Source organism: Equus caballus, chromosome 8, assembly GCF_041296265.1.
Source record: "Equus caballus isolate H_3958 breed thoroughbred chromosome 8, TB-T2T, whole genome shotgun sequence".
NCBI classification, from domain to species: domain Eukaryota; kingdom Metazoa; phylum Chordata; class Mammalia; order Perissodactyla; family Equidae; genus Equus; species Equus caballus.
In genome coordinates, this window is record NC_091691.1 from 56,766,578 (window position 1) to 56,785,949 (window position 19,372).

Below are 19,372 nucleotides of genomic sequence, written 5' to 3' on the forward strand. Positions count from 1 at the left end.
CTCCAGACACAAAAGTGACAGCCATACATAGACTGTTTAACCAGTTCCCACAATGGAATAAGGTCAAATCTCTATAATAAATCCCTTAGTGTACATCAATCCTAATGGTCTATTTGTTGATCAGACTCTGACTGAGAGAAAATTTGGTACTGGAAAAACAAAAACAGAATGTTAAGAATGGGTTCTCTGAATTGATTCTGGCTTATCTGGAATTGGTTCTCTTAACTGATGAGATTTAAAAGCATTAATGATACTGTTTACAGTAATAAGGGGGAAAGGGGTAGTTCCTCACATTCAGTGGCAAACATTTAACTAGATTTTCATCTGTAATCAAGTGCCTGTAGAAGGTGTGGCTTTAGGTGACCACTATTTGCTACCATTTCAGTGGAAATAAGGAGTCTAACGGGATTTGTTGGTTGCTTCTAAGTGTGCTGGAGAGCTTGGGGAAAGAAAATGATGAATTTAGTGCTTTAAATTCCCAACACAAGATCTATATAAGGGACCTGAAAGTCTCTATGAGTGCTCCCTCCCCCAAACCCCTTATATTCTGAAGCTGCAGGGCTGAGATTTATGAAAACTAAACCCAAATTCTAATCCTGTAAGTAGCTGAGTTACAACATACAATGGATTCTCCACCTCACTGGATCTCTTATATTAAATAGGGAATTGATTGGGAAGTAGAGAATTCTAAGAATTGGGATGGAGAAATTTGGGCATATTCTCATAAAGCTCAGGATCTTGAATCCTTAAGTTCTGCTGATACTCCTCTGCCAATAGATGCAACTCTTCTATCCCTGTCTAAGGAGGTTCACTTTTTTTTTGGATTCAGAACTCTAGACATCTGGGGAACATGTGTGGGAATGGATCCCAGGGTGTGGGATCAGGGTGGAAAGAATAGGAAGTTAGATCCAACTGAGAAAGTTCGCTAGTGGATGACTAGCAGTAATAGTGAGAAGATCACTGTTCCTTCCATAATGGGCGTGATGCTATGTAATTAGCCTGTCTTCCAGATGGCGGGCGGGTGCTGCTGGGGACGGGGAATGGTGCCATATCAGCAGCTGGAATTGAGGTGGGGGTGGAGTAGGGTAGTATTTTCTACTGGTGGCAGTTTTGGCACTCAGTGACTCTGGCTAGATCTGCCTTGAAGTATGTTTCTGACACCACATATAGTCTCTGTTTATGCCACTAAGGCTACTTTGTTCACAAACCCATTGAAGTAGCCCCCAGGCTAGCAGTTCCCCCAGCCCCCATCAGATTTTCTCCTTCAGCTTATCTGACTTGTGACTCCCATAGGTCATCCGCATCATGGAACTGAAAGACTTCCAGGTAATAAGAGACTGACACAGGTACCAGTCTGTCCTGGGGTTACCGCTCATCCTAGTGGGTTCTAGTTTGTCCTTGCTCTCACCCACTTCATGTGCAGTTTTCTTTTCCAACTATCTGCCCTGTCTAGCATAAGACACATAAACAACAGCTATTCATAGACTCTTTAACAGGTTCACACAAATGTATAAAGCCAAATTCCTATAAAAAAAAAAACACCTTCATTCTGGGGCCGGCCCGTGGTGTGTGGTGGAGTTCGCACATTCTGCTTTGGTGGCCTGGGGTTTGTCGGGTCAGATCCCGGGTGTGGACCTATGCACTGCTTGTCAAGCCATGCTGTGGTAGGCGTCCCACATATAAAATAGAGGAAGATGGGCACAGATGTTAGCTCAGGGCCAGTCTTCCTCAGCAAAAAGAGGGGGATTGGCAGCAGATGTTAGCTCAGGGCTAATCTTCCTCAAAAAAAAAAAAAATACAAAAAACTCCCTCACTGTATTTCATTCCTAGTGATTCTTCTTTTCTGGTTAAACACTGATACAGTGCAGGTGATGCCCCTGAGGGAGCAAAAGTGAGGGACAAGAAGAGTGAAGCAGGGAAAGAGAGAGAGCAGATTTAAGGATTCATTCTCTAGCTAACTGCCACTAAGGGTGATTACTTGCCTGATACTGAGGTACTGTCAGAGCAGCTGAAAAAGTACCCAGCATCTCAAGAATTTATCTACTAGTTCTCATTTTCCATTGGTCAGAAGTTCACCTGATGGGGTGTTAATGCTCCCACAAGGGATTAATAGGAAAGCCCTGGGGAAAGACACAAGAGGCCATGCAGTATATGCATAAGGTAAGATGCTGTCAGCTTGAGACCACAGGAAGTTAGCTGGAGCCCATGCAAAGCTGGTTGCTGCAGTGGCAGCTGAAAAGGAGGCAGGTTAGGCTGAGAAGATCTGAAGTGGTGTCTGTGAGGTGTCCAATACAGTCCCCCCCTTTACCACTTCTGCCGTCCATTATAGCCTCCCATACTACAACATGAGCCTCCACTTTTGTGAGAACAAGTTGTCCTCACTGTTCCCTCAGGAGGGAAATTATAAATTCAATCAAGCAGAGAGTCTCCTTCAAAACCAAAATTTTCTAAAAGAATGAAACAAGAAGGCTCCCTTCTGTTGCAGCTTGTCTCAAGATTATGATAGATATTCATCCCCTCCTTCCTCCACGACCCAATCGAAATCTTTTCACCCTCAGCCAGCACTTCTGCTTGATCGGATTGCTTGTCTGGTGTTACGAGTCAGAGCAGCATCCTTCAGGGATTTAAGACATTTAGTTGCTTGATGCTTGTTGGACTGTGGTTGCTGCAATTGTTTACTTACTGTTCTCACCGAACATGGAAGCACGAAGAGACATTCCAGGAATCCACTGGGTCTAGACGTCCTCCTCCCTGCCCTGCTGGGTAGCAGCATCTCTAGTTTCTTATGGAGATCAGAGTCAAATTCCCTTGCTAGTATAGCGATTCCTTTCTTTGCCTTTTTCCCCCAAAGGCAAGAGGAGTTTTATTTTTTATTGTTAAAAAAATTTTTTTTATAGAGGTAACATTGATTTATAACATTATGTAAGTTTCAGGTGTACATCATTATATTTTGATTTCTGTGTAGAGTTCATCATGTTCACCAACCAAAGACTAATTGCCGTCTGTCACTGTATACATGTGCCCCTGTTACCCTTCTCCCTCCCCACTTCTTCTCTGGTAACCACCAATCTAATCTCTGTATCTATATGTTTGTATGTTGTTGTTGTTGTTTTTATCTTCCACGTTTATGTGTGAAATCATACAGTATTTGATTTTCAGCCTCTGACTTATTTCGCCTAGCATAATACCCTAAAGCTCCATCCATATTGTCATAAATGGCAAGATCTCATCTTTTTTGTGGCTGAATACTATTCCATTGTATATATATAACCACATCTTTTTAATCCGTGCATCCATTGATGGGCACTTATGTTGCTTCCAAGTCTTGGCTATTGTGAATGATGCTGTAATGAACATAGGGGGGCAAATACCTTTTTGCATTTGTGTTTTCACGTTCTTTGGATAAATATCCAGAGGTGGAATAGCTGGATCATATGGTAATTCTATTTTTGATTTTTTGGGGAATCTCGATACTGTTTTCCATAGTGGCTGCACCAGTTTGCATTTCCACTAGCAGTATATGAGTGTTCCCTTTTCTCCATATCCTCCCCAACATTTGTTATTTTTTTGTCTTCTTAATTATAGCCATTCTGATGGGTGTTAGGTGATATCTCTTTGTAGTTTTGGTTTGCATTTCCCTAATAATTAGTGATGCTGAACACCTTTTCATTTGTCTGTTGGCCATCTGTATATCTTCTTTCTAAAAATATCTGTTCAGATCCTTGGCTTATTTTTTAATTGGGTTTTTTTGTTGTTGTTGTTGAGTTTTATAAATTCTTTATATATTTTGGATATTAACCCATTATCAGATATATGATTTGCAAATATCTTCTCCCAATTGTTAGGTTGTCTTTTTGTTTTGTTGATGGTTTCCTCTGCTGTGCAGAAGGTTTTTAGTTTGACGTAGTCCCAGTTGTTTTTTTCTTTTGTTTCCCCTGCCTGGTGAGACATGGTATTCAAAAATATACTGCTAAGACTGATGTCAAAGAGCACACTGCCTATGTTTCCTTCTAGAAGTTTTATGGTTTCAGGACTTACATTCAAGTCTTTAATCCATTTTGAGTTAATATTTGTATATAGTGTAAGATAATGGTCTACTTTCATTCTTTTGCATGTGGCTGTCCAGTTTTCACAACACTATTTATTAAAGAGACTTCCCTTTGTCCATTATATATTCTTGGCTACCTTGTCAAAAATTAGCAGTCCATAGACATGTGGGTTTATTTCTGGGTTCTTGATTCTGTTCCATCAGGCTTTTTGAGTGTTTTGGATGGTGGTGCCCATGATGGCACTAAAGGCAAACCTACGTTTGGAATAGATATAGATTCCAGTGAGACCAACTGATGCTCCCTCCAGAGTGGGACAGGTTCAGTGCAATCAGCTGATGCCATGTAGCTGTCTGGTCTCTGCTGGCAGCAGATAGGGCACTGAGTAGTGGGAATAGCTAGATGTGTTTTGGTAACAGGGAGTTATGCTGTTGGCCTCATGCGTTGCCTCCATCCCTGCTCCTATCATGGTCACTCGGCTCATGGGCCCATTGTACCAGCACTGAGGAGGTAGAGCCGAGAGGCAAACTGACAGCCGTCCTGTCCATGTGATTGCTGAGAGCTTCTCTTGGAGTGGATGCTCCTAAGACACAAATATCTGCATGCACTGTTTGTGCCCATTCCCATAGGACCGTCCACATACCTCCTCCTGGATATCATTTCCTTCATCTTTCAACCTCATTTTTTTACAGGCCTTTTCTTGAACAAAGCCAAGCCATTGGTCTCTACCCAGGGACCCTCGCAGATCCACCTCTCAAGCTACTCCCTCTGTGCAAGGTGGATGACCAAAATGTATTTTTTTGCAGCTTTCCCATCTGCAAGAAATTCTCTTTATCCACTGCCCTTTAGAACTGCCCCTGAGGGGCTGTAATGGGGCCCAGTCTATTTTTGTCTAAAACCACATGTCACATTAACCCGTCTGTGAACCAGGCCCAGGTTATTTCCTTCTTCATCAGTTGGTCATAAGGAATCCCCCTTCCGATTCCTTGTGACCGACTCCAAGTTGAAGGAGAGGCACCGATGCAATAGAGGCAGGTGACGTGGGAATATGGGCCACTTACTCATCACCTACTTACGTGATTTACTCATACCTTCTAGAACTGCTAGGCCTGATTCTAAATATAGCAATTCTGTTGTATAATGGATTCCTGTTGTGCACCTCTGACTTAATAACCTTGGGGATCTGATTATACTCCATTATTAACAGGAAGCTCCAGTTACAGAGGCATTTGCTGTCCCATGGTCAGGTAGAGTTTCTGTTAGATGCCAATAACTATTTTTCAAATGGAGAGTAGTTTTAACCTGCTGAAGGCATGGCTTTGCTCCAGAACCGAAGAAGTATATGCTGTAGCTTTCCTCTTGGGACTTCCCGGAAATTCTACACAGCATCTTTATCCATCCCAGACACATCTGGTACCATCAGACATACCGGGTCATGTGGCTAAGTGACAGAGCAGCTTGCACCCTAGCCTGGGCTTGCTTCAGAGTTCTCTCTTGGTCTGAGCCCCAGCTGAACTGGCAGTCTTCTGAGTGGCTCCCAACATGGGTTAGACCAGTATTCCCAAGTACACTATTTGCTGCCTCCAAAATCCAAAGAGGCCCTTCAAGAACAAAGCCCCTTTCTTAGTGTATGAGGTATAAGGTACAACAACTTGTCATTTATGATAGAGGCAATGTCCCGCATCTCCCAGATTGCCATAGCCCTAAAATCTTCACTGATGTGACAGACTCCTAAATTTTCATGGCGTTTATCTCTCATTCTGTTGCACACGTGTATCTTCATAGGACATCTGGGAAACTTGCCATTTCCTGTTCTATATGGCAAATTAACCTGATGTTATCAGTTTAGTGAGCCAGTGATGATTTGCAGAATATCAAGATAGTCAATGTCCCTGTGGACCATACTACAACAAAAGGCAACAAAATTAACATAGCCCTCGAGCAAGATAGTAACTATTCTCTCTCTTCTGTGTGAAGGTGATCTGTTTGATCTTTTCTACTGAAACAGAAGAATGCTCTCACTAGATCAAAATCCATAAACCAGATGTTAGAGACCACGTTGATTTGTTGCAACAAAGACACCACATCTGGTCAGCTATCACTTGGTTCCGATTACAGTAGCCCTTGAATGTGGATGCGATGGAGAGCATCACCCTTGCATCCTTTAAGTCTTTGAGGACTAATCTAAAACTACTCCTGGGATGTGGTATTGCTTCTGATTTAGCATCTGGGCCAGGGCTGGAAGCAATTTCAGGGGATTCCACTTGTCTTTTCCTATCATAATGGCCCTGACTCCACAGCTAAGTGGACCAATGTGAGAATTATGCCACTTCTAAGTCTATCTATCCCAATTACAAACTCAGAGACAGAGGAAATAAACACAGAGTAGGTCTGCGAACCCACTGGGCTCACTGAAAAACAGATACATGTTGGAATTTCATTTGTCACCAGTTCTTCACATGCCTCCACTCTTACTGGAGGATCATAATGGATTTTGGGTCCCCAGGTATTAATGTCAGTTCAGATCCCATATCTTACAAACCTGGAAAAATCAAGGTATTTACCCCAATGCACTGTTACCCTAAAAAATAATGGCAAGTCCATTTTTGAAAATACTGGGGGAATATTCACCATGTATTTGATAAATAAATGAAAAGTAATAGGATATGTTGGAATATATGAGGAAGCCATTTGGTTTAAACCGAATTCGGCCCTACCTTGTTTTTCCAAAAGGACCTGATGTGGCCTATTGAGCATGCATTGTACATCTGCTTTAAACACTTACAGTGTCCCAAAGACAAGAATGATGCCCTTAAAGATAGGGATGGGGGCCGACCCAGTGGTGCAGTTGTTAAGTTCACGTGTTCTGGTTCGGCGGCTCGGGATTCAATGATTTGGATCCCGGGTGCAGACCAAAGCACTGCTTGTTGACCATGCTGTGGCAGGCATCCCACGTATAAAGTAGGGGAGGATGGGCACAGATCTTAGCTCAGGGCCAGTTCTCCTCAGCAAAAAGAGGAGCTTTGGTGGCAGGTGTTAGCTCAGGGCTAATCTTCCTCAAAAAAGATAAGGATGTAGCTTCCTCTCATTTGGGCATTTCTTTAAGGATAAGCATCTCTTCCTGGAAACTAGAGATTAACTACCAACCTGCTGGGTTCACCCTGTGATCACTGATGTGCTGTGCCAGCTAAGCATCTTGTGACATTAGTAAAAGGAATATTCCTGTCATATGTGATGTATGCTCTTTATTTCAAGATGGTATATAATCACTCTGTACACTCCTCTTCTTTGGTGCCCTTCCTTCCTTGGGGAAGGAAGCCCCCTGGGCTATACTCCTAAGAACTGGCTCATTAAATAAACTCACTCCAAATTTTTATTTATGGATTGATTGTGGATTATTTGTATCTACATATTCTTGCAGGAGTTTTTCAAGGTCCTTCCTCAAGGGAATATAATATTCTCATCAACCAAGGGGCTCTGTCTATAAACCAGAATAGATCTAGAAACTGCACGGACATCCATGATTTTCCACTGAGGCAAATGATTTCCCCATCTGCTCTTTTGTGCTCAAATTTTCTGATTACACAAATTGAGCAACTTCCTGGTCAGCTGGCCAGCTGTCTCACCCTTAGATACAAATAATCTATTAACCATTGCCATAGATCCCTGCAGATCAAGCCCCTGATTACTAGTCCAGCCTTCTTTCCCATTATGGTAATCATATCTACTTTGTCTTAGAAAGCCAAGTGCAACTCTGGCTTCTACCATTCCAAAACCCCATCTTCTCCAGTGATATTATAGAGTTCAGGTATTTCATAGTATCTTCAACTGTCAATCCTGCCCTACAGAAATATTTTTGAGCTTCTCAAAAATGCTGCTGTCCATTCACTAGTGCACTCCGTATTGTCTTAGGGAAGAGAGTGTTCTGTGATCCATACTGGTTATCATAGTCCAGTATCATAGTATCAGGGTTTTACATATGAATTTCACTCTAAAATCTGAATATTCTGAAACGTTTCACCCCTTCTTCAGTACTGTGCAAAAAGTTCTGGCATCTCCATTTCATTTTCTGTAGGCTATCATCATATCTGAGATTCAAGGAGCCAGCCCAACCAACTATCAGGATTAGCTCCTTGCCGGAACAGCCCAGGTAAGTATCCCATGTCACATGTGTTCCCCTCATTCCTGCTGAGACCTATTGGTGAGGTCCTACAATGCTTTGGGAATACAAACTTTTTTATTCCAGAACTTCCTCTGTTGGGCTGTGCTAACCTTGATTATAAACTTGGAAGTAAAGAGGGGTGGTGATGGAAGATCTTGAGGAAAACAAGCATTGCCTTATACCTGCCTCTGGTATGTTTTTCTGTGGTCTTCATGGAAGGTGTGATTGTTCTCCTCTAGAAAGGAGAATGGGGCTGCTTCTGTTTAAGATTCTCAAACCCTTCCATCTAAAGAACCCCAGACAGATCTTAGTGTCCCACTCTCTTCCATTCAGGGCCTCGGCATTGACATACAGGAACTGGTGAGCTATGTATTCAGCTCTGCCATCATTGCTGTTTGATCTCTGGCCTGAGTTTTCAGCATAATCTGTCTTACTGCTTCAAGAGTTGAGAATCTACTTCAAAACTGTCGTAAGGTCTCTGGCTCTGAGAGTTTACCTTGAGTTGGCAGTAGGCCACCCTGAGCCTATCATTTTCTTTCTTCAAGGTTTCAAATGCTGTTAAAAGAAGCCAGTTCACTCCACAACCCTTATAATTATCATTATCCGGACACTGCGTATTTCAATGACTCACCTTCCACATAAACCTTATCTAACCACTAACTAACCACAGGTAAAAGCTTTAGTAACTGTAATGCCACTGCTTCCTAGGAATCACCATTACCTCACTCTTGTCTCCAAATATTATAGCCCATTGTGCTGGGTTGAACAGTGTCCTCCTAAAATTCATGTCCACTTCGACCCGTGGAAGGTGAGCTTAGTTGGAAATAGGGTCTTTGAAGATGTAATTAGTTGTTAAGATGAGGTCATACTGGGTTAGGGTGGGCCCTAAATCCAACGCCTGGTGTCCTTACAAGACCATGTGAAGAGACACTGAGGCACACAGAGAAGAACACCATGTAATGACAGATGCAGAGATTGGAGTGATGAAGCTGCAAACCAAGAAATGCCAAGGATTGCTGGCAACCACCAGAAGCTAGGAGAGAGGCATGGGGCAAATTCTCCTTCAGAGTCTCCAGAAGTAACCAACCCTACAGCCTTGATTTCAGACTTCTGTCTTCCTGAGCTGTGAGAGAATAAATATCAGTTGTTTTAAACCATCTAGTTTCTGATACTTTGTTATCACAGCCCTGGGAAATGAATCCACCCAAGTTCCCCAGAAAACACTATCTGAGGCAGGGGTCTTACATGTTAGTCCTATATCAGGTAGTACAATCCCAGTGAGCAGAAGTGAGGGTCAGTGGAGTGAATCAGGGAAGGGGGGACGTCCAGTGCAAGGATGTAATATATAGCTGGTTGCCATTAGCTGTGGGAACGTTGAAAAGAATACAGAAATAACATCTCAGTACTGTCTATTGAGGAGAGAAAGGGGAATAATATATGCACATGGTCACATTTCCATTGATCAAAAGTTGACCTCCTGGGGCATTAACTCTCCTCCATGTACAGATCACACATGCTTTGACACTGGGTTTTCTCAGTGGGACGTCTGGAGCCATGGAGGACCTGCAGCTGCTATCAGACATCATCCAAAGAAGAGAGAGGAGGAAAAATGCACAAGCTCCTCCCTTCCTTAACCTCCAACTTCCAGCTAATCCCTTTCACTGTCTGAACGCAGCCAGAGCCACTTGACTCAGGGTCCTGGGAAATGCAGCAGCCTACAAGTGACCTTTGACGTAAAGCAAGGAAGGATGAGAAATGAATCTGACAGTCAGTAGGCCAGGGACAGACACAGGCATGGTGGCACTGGGAAAGGGCATAGCAGTGATTTCCGAGAATCTGTCCTGGCCACCACCAAGATAGTCTCATGTTGCAGCTGATGTACTGGCCTTGCTCAATGGGGCCACTGCATAGTAGATTGATCCTTATGACAGAGGGACCATTTGGGTCAATGTTCTTCCCAAAGCTGCCTTATGTAGGGTACCTAGGAAGGCCCACTTACGAGACCAAATAGGGGGCTCTGAAATACCCAGATTAAACAATAATAAGTAGTTACCTTTGCCAGCGGATAAATGGAAAATAAGAACATAAAGGCTGATTGTATAGACTTTATAAGATCACTGGCATTAGTGGAGATTTGTGGATTTGTCTATTGCCACAAGGCCAAAGTATTAGTCATGTTGAGCCTCATTAAGTTTTGTGGGGAGGCTCACAGGCTTGGCAGATTACACAGGTGAAGAAGCACGGCAAAGTCACTACCCGCAAGAAATGCCTGGAAGGCTACAGAAACGGGAATGACACCTGTTCTACAAAGTCCCTACCAGAAATGAATACAGCTTGTCAGGAATTCAGCAAGATGGAACTTTGGGATTGGATGGACCCACCACCCAGTGGTGTGAGCTGACAAAGTTTTCTCCAGCCCCTCTCTTGCCCATTCCAATTTTTGGAAGAGTTTCACCACAACATTACTCCCAAGTGAAATCAGGTCAGTTAGCGCTTTTGGTCAACATAGAAGTCACCTTTAATTTTTCCTAGTCTTTTCCATTATAGAACAAATCCATACTTCTGCCTTTCCTTCTATCACCTATAATGCAGTCTTTAAGAAGTTAGTCATAAAGTAACTCTGTAATCCTTTCAATCTAGCAGTTACCAATGTCTTGTGTAAAGGAAAGCCTAAAAGCCAGAGCTTTGTTTATTCAGTCGATCACACGAGTTTGTTGAGTGAGCAACATGAGTTTGCTACATGCTCAGTGCTGAGGAAAAAGCAAGAAATGTGACAGAGACTTTCCCTGACACAGAGAATGGTCTCCTTTTCCATTGGGAACATGTAACTTTGGAAAAGTAACTGCAAATGACTGAACCTGGTCTCGGGGTCAGGAAAGGATTTTCTGAAGACTAATGAAGTATTAGATTGGCCCACAGTGTTCCCAGCTCAGGGAGCTGCCCTCAGAAGGGCTCCAAGGCAGGGAACAGCGTGGCTTATCTGAGGAGATGCATGTTCAACCCGTCAAGGTGAAGAGCTGATAGAGAGAAAGGGGCTGAAGATGAACGACGTAATGGCTTTTTAGTTTATTTGTTTCTATGTTGTGGTTAGGAAGCCCACTATTTTAAACCATTATCTTATTAAAAGGAAGCAACACTTGAAAGTCTGAAATTCAATTAGATGTACATTTATTGAGCAAGACATAGTTTCTGCCCTCAGGTAACTTAAAATCTAACAGAAAAGTTAAGCCACATTTTCTTATTGTTATGATCCAAGTCAGAACGTGCCTTAAGGGAAGGACACAGTGCTATGTGAACACGGGAGGATGTGTGGGATTCGTTCCTGCATTCATTTCTTCAACAAATACTTAATGAGTGCCTTCTCTGGGGTTACAAAGATGAACAAGACAAGAAATTCAGTCTACTGGGGGAGACAAATACATACATAAATAATTAGAATTCTATAGGTGCAAAGATAGAGATACACACAGGCTCTAATGGGATAATAACAATAGTTATAATTTATTGAGTACTTATTAAACACTTTACACACATTTTTCCATTTCATTCTCACAATAACCTTACAAGGTAGGTATTGCTATCCTCATTTCTGAGATGAGAAAACTAGCACTCAGGGAAGTTAAATAAATTGAAGAGGTTCCAAAGTTTGAAAGTTGAAGATATAAAATTCAAACCCAGTTCTTACTGATGACAAGCCCAGGCTCTTAACCACCCCAGTATACTGCTTCCCAGTATCACATGGATGCTCAGAGCAGGGCATCTCATCAGAGCCAAGGCAGAGGCGAGGAATGCCTCCCTGAGCTGAGTTTAGGGATTAATGGGTACCAGGGAGGTGAATGAGTGGTCAGTGGGTGCTCCAGCAGAGGGGATAGCATGGGTAAAAGCCCAGGAGGCAGGAAACTACCCGATGTCAGGGGATCATGGTTATTCTAGGTTGTTGGAGAGTAGACAGGGAGGCAGGAATTGGCAGAAAACGTGATTGGAGAAGGATTGGGATCATGGAGACATTGCATGAGTACACTGAAGGAGGTTTATTTTCAAAGTGTGTAGGTATGTAGAGTGGATCCTATGTCAGGAAGCAGAATTGGATGATTGGAGCCACTAAGGAACTTTAAGTGGAGAAATGCCAGGCTTGGGTTTAATTTGCAGAGTAATTTCAATGGCGGCAGTATGGAGGGTGGCATTGAGGGGAACAAGAGTGGGAGCACAGAAAGTATTGATTGCAGTGTTGCAGGCAAGGGAGGGTGAGGGTTGGAACCAGGAGAGCAGCAGAATGGATGGGAGGAGAGGCGAAACTTGAGAAAAATGTAGGTGATGAACTTAATGGTCTTTCCTATGGCTGTGGGGAACCAGCACAGAGAGAAGTCTGCTTGATTCCTCGGTTCCTGACATAGGAGACAGTGGAGATGGATGGTGATGCCATCAAATAAGGAGAAAGCAAGTTTAGAGGTTAGACGATGAGTTCAACTTTAGTCATGTTGAGTTGGAAGTGCCAATGAGACATTCAAGTGAAGAGGTCCAGCAGGAAGTAGGAAATCTGTGTCAAAGTCCATGACAGAGGTGTGGGCTGGAGAAAGAGATTTTGGAATCATCAGCTTATGGGTTGAGTTAAAGCAAGGAGAATGGAAGAGATTCCCCAGGCCTAGTGGGTGAATCGAGCTGAGTGAGGGGTGGTGGGGGAGAAGAGAAGGGGATGTGGTGGGAGTGGGGGGATTGGGGGCGCAGTATCATGTTGGAGGGCCCACATGAAGAGATCGTTAGAGAGGAGAAATGGACACTTCAGGTATTGCAAATGTAAGGAACAAAATACAGGAAAGGCAAGGGTCTTTTCAAACAATGTAATAGTTCAATTTGGCTGGATGATAATGAGCGTGATGCAGTTATTTGGAGATATTGAGTAAGGGTTATACTTTTATATTGTTGGGGGCCCTGAAGCCAGGCAATGAGAAACTGGGAGCAGAATGATGCTGTAGGAAGTTTATTTTCAATGTGTGTGGAGTGGATTAAAGGGAGGAGTTATACACACAAGAGAATGTTATTCACCTTTAGAAAAGAAGGAAATTCCGATACATCTACAACATGGATGAACCTTGAGGACATTAGCAGTCACAAAAGGACAAGTCTTGTATGATTCCACTTATATGAGATACCTAGAGTAGTCAAATTCAGAGAGTCTGAAAGTAGAATGCTGGCTGCCAGGGGCTGGGGGAAAGGGAAAGGGAGTTATTGTTTAATGGGTGTGGAGTTTCAGTTTTATAAGATGAAAAGAGTTCTGGAAATGGATGATAGTGATGGTCGCATGACAATGTGGAACTACTTAATGTCACTTAAAAATGGTTGAGACAGTAAATTTTATGTTATGTGTATTTTACCACAATTAAAAACCAAAAAGGAAAAAAAAAAGAGGGAAAAAGAAAGAGAAAAAAGAGAAGAATGATGAGGGCTAGGGCTTCTTTTCAGCGGCCATTTCTAATAGGCCAAGTGAATGCTAATGAGCCCAGAATTGGGTAGGCAGCAGGAATCATAAGAAAAGGCTGGGTTTGTACATCAGAGATGGTCAAATGTTGGTAATGTCATATGGTTCAACCTAATAGAAAGGCAAGGAGAGACAAATTCCTTAATGAAGTCCAAGAAAATGTGCATCTTTACCATTTAAGTTAAATTGCAAAATATTTCCTGGGGCACTTGCTTTCAAACTAATAACTCAAATAGCAAACATTTTCCATTTTCAATCATCTTAGGTCAATTTGAAAATGGCTTTTTGTTTTTATTGGAGAAACTCATCCTGTCTTTACTTAGTTCAGTGTGAAGTTGAGTTGCCAAAATTGCCTTCAGTCCACATTTGTCTTCTGTGTTTCTAAAAGAGAAAGTTTCCATTTCCCCATTTCCTCCTGAAAGCTTTCAAAAAGTTTGGGCAGTGCCCAGCGCTGTCCCCATAACTCACTTCATCATTTCAGCTCCACTTCTTGCAGTTGGCAGACCTCAGAGCCAAGATTATGCTTTAGTACTGGTCACAGTCCCATGGAAGACTTTGGTACCAACACCCTACCACCCTTCTCTGAGCTGAGAGTCTTTAACTTTTCAACAAAGTAATGGAATGAAATCAGCAGACTTTATTGTCACCTATAACCGACCAGGATTTAAAAACAATCACACACACATAAATGATGCTCAAACTTTGCGGTATTTAAGACTCATCCCAGGAGAGTGTTAAAAAAGAAAATTTTCAAGTGGGGTTCAGAGATTCTGATTCAGCACCTCTTGGGTGGGGCACAGGAATCTATTTTTAACAAAAATTTGGGAAACTCTGAAACAGGCAGTCCATGTACTATTTTTTGAGGAACTGATAAACTAAATCAGGGTTTATTTTTTCCTAAGGATAATTATAGTCATTCTAATAATATTGTCATTTTAAGTTAGTTAGTAGATACTGTAGCATTCTGAGTACATTTGAGTTCATAATATTTCTGAAGAACATTTTCTAAACTTTGGAAGTATTTTGAGGAAATGAATGCATAAAAGAAAGTAATATGTAGTTTGTCACAGGTTTTCTGCTTTTTGGGGAATGAGTCATGGTTATCGCTTCCCGTGGTTGTGTTTCTGTTTTTTCCAGCTCTCCAAGTGTTCAAGTGGGAGAAGCAGGAGGATAGAGAAGTAAGGAGCAAAGATAGTAGAATGTTGCTGGGAATGCTAAAGTCACCCAGGATAACAGCAGGAATAAGGTAGCCACATAGGGAAATCCTCAGAAGAAGCTGGGAAACAGGCAATTTTTGGAGTTGAGGAAGGGCAGGTACACCTTCGAAACAGGAGGAGTCTTTGAAGGAAAGTTATGGAATAGCAGTCTGGATGTGTCAGTGGGAACCACTTTCTGTCCCTAGGCATTGAGGTTCCAAGGGCATGGGAGAATGACTCATCTCTGCTGAAGAGGATGGGAAGGAATGTTGTTGCCAGGGGGGCCCAGTGGCTAAGACAGAAGGATGCCAAAGAGAGGTACTGGATTTCTCCCAACAACTTTGTTGTTGGTCAAAAGAGACTTCCTTAAACAATGAAATATTGTTTGGCGATCCCATTGGGTAGAAGACGAAAGGACAAGTAGCATTTTGATTGAGGATAAGGAAACCCAGAATATGTCAACCGCACGGCTTGCACAACACAAATATGGTCCAAGAAAAGGTTCAGGAATTGCTTTTCCTTTGGAAGCTTAGTGGGTGAAAGAGCACACACTTCAGAACAGGGGTTGAAAAGTGGGACACTTCGGGGCCAGCCAGGTAAGGTAAATGAGGGATGACGGCTAGATGGAGAGCATGAACGACGAGAGATCTCTTCTTTAAAGGGGCTGGCCTCGATTCTGCCCAACTATTTTCAGGTGGGCATGTAGGATGCAGGATCACAGAAATTCCCTACCATTGACGAGAGAGTTCCAAGTTTAAAATGTTGGCAACTAATTTAAATAGGAAATATAATGCACTGTAGGCCAACCCAAACATATCTGTGGCCAGATGTGGCCCATAGGCTGTCGTGTGGTCTCAGCTTTGGAGCAAGAGAGACCCAGGCAGGAAGCTGGCCCTGTCACTATTCACTAAACCTCTCTGACTCTCAGTTTTCTCATTCATAAAATGATGGGTGGAGTAATACCCAACTTCTACTTTTTTTGGAAAAGGATTAGACACACTCTTCATGTCATTAAGTCAATGTATGTAAAGTATTTTTCCAGTGTCTGTTACCTAGAAGATGCTCAGTAAATGGCTCTCATATTGACCAGAATCATGCATTTTTTCAACATTTCCTCCAAGAACTTAATAAACAAATATGTCACCTTAGAACACAGCTGTGCTTTAGGTTAAGGTGTGACTATTAGTATAGGAAAGGCACATGGCTTAGCTCACCTCCCGCAATTGCCCTGCCCTAGCACCTTCTCTTTAGAACCACTGATCCTATAGAAGCCTGAAAGTGATGAGGCAGAAATAGACATATTAGACACCAAGAGAAGCTTCAGTCGAACATTTAAACTACATCGTCCAAAACATTTATTAAAGTAACTCTTTCTTTCCAAGCAGTGCTTTGCCAGAAAAGACGCAAAGTAAATGAAACAGACACAGTACCTTTCGTCTTGGAAGACCTCAGACATATTCCAATGATGACAGAGATTTTGTATTCATATGAAAAGGGATATCGCAAATGAACAAATAAATTAATGAAAGGAATGCCTGCATTTTTCTTTTTTTAAGATTGGCACCTGAGCTAACATCTGTTGCCAGTCTTTTTTTTTCTTCTTTTCCCCAAAGCCCCCCCAGTACGTAGTTGTATATTCTAGTTGTGAGTGCCTCTGGCTCTGCCAGGTGGGACCCAACCTCAGCATGGCCTGATGAGCGGTGCCATGTCTGCGCCCAGGATCCAAACTGGCGAAACCCTGGAGCGCCGAAGTGGAGCCCGTGAATTTAACCACTGGGCCATGGGGCCGGCCCGAGGAATGCCTGCATCTTTGTTAGTAAGAGAAGAGTCTGACACACGTGACATCGGAGGAAAATCATTTTGCCTTTTTCCATTGATCAGAGAGCTCATGAAGTGATGAGACTCCAAATCAAATAATTTAAAGAGATTCCTTGGTGAGTGAACATGAAACAGATGTCCAGAGATAGAGGAGAGTATTTCAGATAGAGTTAAGACTTGAGCAGAGGCTTAGCAATGGGAAAAAATGATTGCGTAAATGGATGTGAATATGCCTGGAAGGATATGCTCTTGGTAAAGGACTAAGGGACTGAGCAGGCCTTCTGAGAACTAACTGATGCGAGGCAACACCTTGCGCTGATCTCCTCAGCCTGGGCCTTCCTCAGGTAGAGGGTCCCGCGGGCCTGGGAGAAGTCTACCCTCTCCTAGCTGCACACTTATTTATCCTGATGTTTTTCATGGTGTTTTTCAGTTGGTTTAAGTCAACTTGCTCCTCTATTCTTTTCTATATAGTCTTCCTGAGTCTGTTTAGGGTTCTCTAACAACTACACTGGGGTGCGGACTCAGGAAAAAAAGACCATGTACCACTGCTTAGTCGCTTAGGTAGCTACGGAGCTGTCACTCTGGCTGGCTTGCTGAGCTATGATGGTCTTCAGCAGCCATCGAGTGCCTGTGTGTGGAAAATTGGCTGATTCCCTCCTTCTTGGACTCTGTTCCCCTTGACCTTGCCCACTCCTGTAGCTGTCTGGACTTTCTTGTCAAAATGATATTTTGTTTTTGTTAGGTTAAATTTGTTCCAGGGACTTTTTTCTCTTTTAAAAACATTGTGTCCCATGATTGACTGGGAATTGAAAAAAAGGAGGAAGAAGGAAGCCTCATTTCTTACAAAATCTTTGAATCTGTCAGTTTAACTCAGCAGGAATAAAGGGGTAAGCTAATTTGAAATGAGATAATTAACTAGCTAGATAGCTAACTAGCTAAACACACACACGTGTTTATATATCCATATTCGTATCAAAAAAGTTTCAAGATGCTAATACATATTTTTTGCCCTTAGCTGTTCTGCACATAGGTAATAGAAAGCAAAAGTAAATATTTAAGTTGGGGCTGGTCCTGTGGCATAGTGTTTAAGTTTGCCGTGCTCCGTTTTGGGGGCTTGGGTTTGTGGGTTCAGATCCTAGCCTGACCTACACCTCTTGTCAGCCCAACTGTGGTGGTGACCCACATACAAAATAGAGGAAGACTGGCACAGATGTTAGCTCAGGGCTAATCTTCCTCGAGCAAAAGAGGAAGACTGGAAACATATGTTAGCTCAGGGTGAATCTTCCTCAGCAAAAAAAAAAAAAAAAATAAGAAGAAGAAGAAGAAGCAAGAAAGAAAAATAAAGTAAATATTTAAGTTGATAATATTCTAAGAATAGAGTCTGGTAGTGGTATAACACCAAGACCTAGAGCCTAAAGATGCCCGAAGAGGGCAAATGAGAATTCACAGTAGGGAGATGTTCATTGTCATCCCAACTGACTAATTCCAAGTTCTACTAGTTCTGCAACTGATCTTTTCAAAGGGAACTCTAATTGTCAAAATTCTCTGCATTTGCTTATATATTCCCTTCAGCTAAACACAATATACTTTAGAAGATAATACCTTTTTGAAGAATAATTATTCATGAATAAAGTGTAAAAGTCTTTTTTCCTCTTTCTAGTTATCAGTGGTGTCCAAGTAATTCTTGAATTGCTAGATAATATTTTATAGACCATGAAGTTGAAGAATTTAGAAAGTGGCCCCACATTTCCAAATACATGTGAGAAAATCAGAAAGTTGGGTCTCCTGTACATAGATTTCCATCGAACTTTGCGGCAGCTTCTGGGCACGATCACATCAATAATGCATATCCATAGGTAGTTTACCAGGTTAAATAACTGGTTTTGAATTTAATTGCCAACTTGCTGCTCTTAATAGTTATTCCAGATAGGAGAACAACAGAGTGAAGGAGCCTGCCCAGTGTATTACTGCTGCCTATGAAAAGAAGATCCTCAGGGTTTAATTAGAGAACTTATAATTACACCTAAAGCATGCTAATGTTAAAATGGGAACATTGGACATCTGGAAGATGAGTCTATATTTGGTCACTTGCCATTAGGGGACTAGACCCAAGAAATTATGGCTGTCCAAAGGAGCAGAGATGCTCACAACGTGGGGTTTACACACAGGCAGAAATGACAAAGGTGAATGTAAGCTGGTCTCAAAGCAGAACAATTCAGGGGAGATAAATGGAAGAAGTACTTAAAGTCACAAGGAATCCAGGATGATGCCTGGCTTCTTTGGTTTTAACGTGAAAAGAAGTCATTTAAAAGGAAGAGTAGGTGCATAAAGAAAATGTCTTCTTCCTTCATAAAAACACACATGGCCTCTGGAACGCACAACCACACAAGATGTCAGCTGGCATCAGAAAGTCCATTTAGGAAAAGAATGACTGAAGGACCACCTATGGTTATCAGGCTTGGCGGGAAGGGTCAGGAAAGGAGCATACATAGCAAAAGGGACAGAGCAGCTTTGATAGAGAGCATTGCATACCATTTTCTTCCTCTCACCCCTCTTCTCTACCGTCAATGCCACCAACAATCACAGATTTGTGTATTATATATGTGTGTGTGTATATATATATATATATATATATATATATATATATACACACACACCATCCTCTCAAGTACAT

The 19,372-nt window shown here is 42.2% G+C and overlaps 1 long non-coding RNA gene across 3 annotated transcripts in view; it reads left to right on the forward strand.

Moving 5' to 3' along the window:
• The window catches only part of LOC111774724 (uncharacterized), a 253,232-nt gene that overhangs the window by 224,562 nt on the left and 9,298 nt on the right, over positions 1–19,372 (forward strand). For all 3 annotated transcript variants that reach the window (XR_011441457.1, XR_011441458.1, XR_002809889.2), the window contains exon 3: positions 8,122–8,196. This is a non-coding gene — a long non-coding RNA (uncharacterized lncRNA). The remainder of the gene's footprint in view (positions 1–8,121; positions 8,197–19,372) is intronic.